The sequence below is a fragment of the Propithecus coquereli genome, unplaced genomic scaffold, assembly GCF_000956105.1.
Source record: "Propithecus coquereli isolate 6110/MARCELLA unplaced genomic scaffold, Pcoq_1.0 Scaffold38, whole genome shotgun sequence".
In the NCBI taxonomy this organism is placed as follows: domain Eukaryota; kingdom Metazoa; phylum Chordata; class Mammalia; order Primates; family Indriidae; genus Propithecus; species Propithecus coquereli.
Window position 1 is genome coordinate 8,011,632 of NW_012149507.1, and position 1,865 is coordinate 8,013,496.

Consider the following 1,865-nt stretch of genomic DNA (forward strand, 5'->3'; position numbering starts at 1 on the left):
TTTTTTTTTTTTTTGGACAATTTTTAGCTTCTTAGTATCACCACTAGAGGGTGATCACAGAAAACACAAGAATTGTATTGTTATTGCTTATTAGTACCCATAACAGTGGCTGTACAACACAGGCTGAAATGAAAGACTATATTTTAAATTATGTCTTGATGTTTCCCCCAAATTGCAAATATTCAAATTGCCTTGCGAAGGAGACAGAATATGTTCCCTGCCCTTCAAATAGAAGATGATGATAGCACTTACCACATGCTAGGCCTTTGCTAAGCGTTTTATGTGCATTATCTCACTTAATGCTTTTCAGCACTAAGCTTTTTGAGGCAGGTGTCAATATCCTCATTTTATAGATGAAGAATATGAGCCTTACAGAGATGTATTTACTTATTCGGGATCACATAGCTGATTACTGAAATAGCTGGAACTTGAGCAAGGTCTGTGTGACTTTAGAATCGTAGCTCTTATATCACTTTATATTACTTTTTCTGTATTACGATTTATATATATATAAAGGCAAGAATGAAACACATCGGCAGTGAGTGAGTTAACTAAGAATGGTGTTTCAACACATTGTTCCCCATGTTACCTTATTGCTTAGGATTTTCTTTGACTGTTGTCTCACTGATTCTCAGCTTCTAGTTAGTTCTAAAATTCTATTTATTCTACCAATCTTTCCAACACATTCCATTCTTTCTATTCTCATTGTTGCTGACCTAATAAAGTACTCAGCCACATTTACCTAGACTATTACAGTATCTTTCTAATTGTTCTAATTTCAGTCTTATCCCTGATTTAATTTTCATACAATTACCAAATTATCGTAAAAGCATAAATCTAAAAATGGCTCTCCTCTCCTATTCCCAGACTTACATTTGTTTTCTCTTGTACATAGAGTAAAATGTATACACCTCCTCTTGGCATTCAGACCCATATCTGGTGTGTCCTGAGCCTTTCAACTTTATCTCACACAATTAAAATCCCTCTGTGCATCTTACCCTCCAGCTACATTACACTCCTCTCCTTTCCTGAAATATGCTGTCCTCTTTCTTCTTCCATTTTTTTGAGCATTTTCTTTCATCAGAATGCCCTGTCCCCCTTCTTCTTTATCTTAACATCTTTCCCCCAGAGCCTCCTATTATCTCATCATTGGAATTATTTTTCTGTTTGCTCTGTAGTTCCTTGTTTTGCATTCTTGTTTTATTGTACTCACTATACTTTGCTTAGTGCTGTCTGTTACTATGTACATTTGTATGTTTCTTTCTGTTAAAATTGTGTGCACTCATATTCATCTGTACATCCTCCACAATGCTCTGACTATAATAGACATTCAATAAATGTTAGTTTTAATTTGACAGTGAGGACTTTGTTAGATATCGCAAGATATTATATGATTAATTACAGAATGAATTGTGTAGAGAAACTGTTAGAAGTTCAAACAGCAATTAACTTCGGATTAGAATAGTTGAAAGATTTTATTGAGGGGATTTACATTACAATTATTAAGTCATAAAGGTTAATATAAACTGGAAATTGAAGTGTTTAGGAAACAAGTATCTTTTAAATATTATAAACAATTTCATTTTTATTGGGAGTAGCCATAGTTTATTCAATAATAATCCTATATAAGGAGGAGAAGATTTACTTGTATTTCTTCAACTCTTGCATAAATCTTGAGGATTCCCTTGAAAATTTATAGCAGCGACTCCTCCAACTAGATAATTGGTGTCAGGTAATATTTTTTAAAAGAAGGAAAAAATGCTTTTGCTCTTCATGAAAGTGGTGTTTTAGTTAAAGCTACATGACTTCTTTATTCCTACGTTCTTAAGACATTTTAGATAGTTGTGACTGTAGATTGCCAGAGA

The 1,865-nt window shown here is 33.4% G+C and overlaps 1 protein-coding gene across 1 annotated transcript in view; it reads left to right on the forward strand.

The window, feature by feature from the left end:
* The window catches only part of MIB1 (mindbomb E3 ubiquitin protein ligase 1), a 150,426-nt gene that overhangs the window by 102,332 nt on the left and 46,229 nt on the right, over positions 1-1,865 (forward strand). The window lies entirely within an intron of this gene.